This window comes from Triticum dicoccoides, chromosome 3A, assembly GCF_002162155.2.
Source record: "Triticum dicoccoides isolate Atlit2015 ecotype Zavitan chromosome 3A, WEW_v2.0, whole genome shotgun sequence".
NCBI lineage: Eukaryota > Viridiplantae > Streptophyta > Magnoliopsida > Poales > Poaceae > Triticum > Triticum dicoccoides.
In genome coordinates, this window is record NC_041384.1 from 492260066 (window position 1) to 492260439 (window position 374).

Genomic DNA, 374 nt, shown 5'->3' on the forward strand with positions numbered 1-374 from the left:
TTGGTTTTATCTATTTGATCCGATATACATCGTGAGAAGGCACGGAAAGGCGATTACATCTGATACGGGCTCCCAAATTTAATTTGGCAGGACATTATCTAAGCCATCGAGGAGGAAATTTAACCAGCCGGCACGGAACTCATCACACCCGATCTACACGTACACACAGCAAGCCGGCCCCGACCGACCCCGAACCAGTTCGTTCCGCCCGGTCGCCGCACCACCCGCCTCCTCAAACACCGGCGGTGGTCATGCCGCCTCCGCCTCCTCGGCAACCCCCGCCCCCACCTCCTCCGCCGCCGCCGTCTTCGCCCCCTCCTCTCAGCGCCCACCGCCTCCCTCTCCCGCCCGCGCCGTCCTCTCCCACCTCGCTC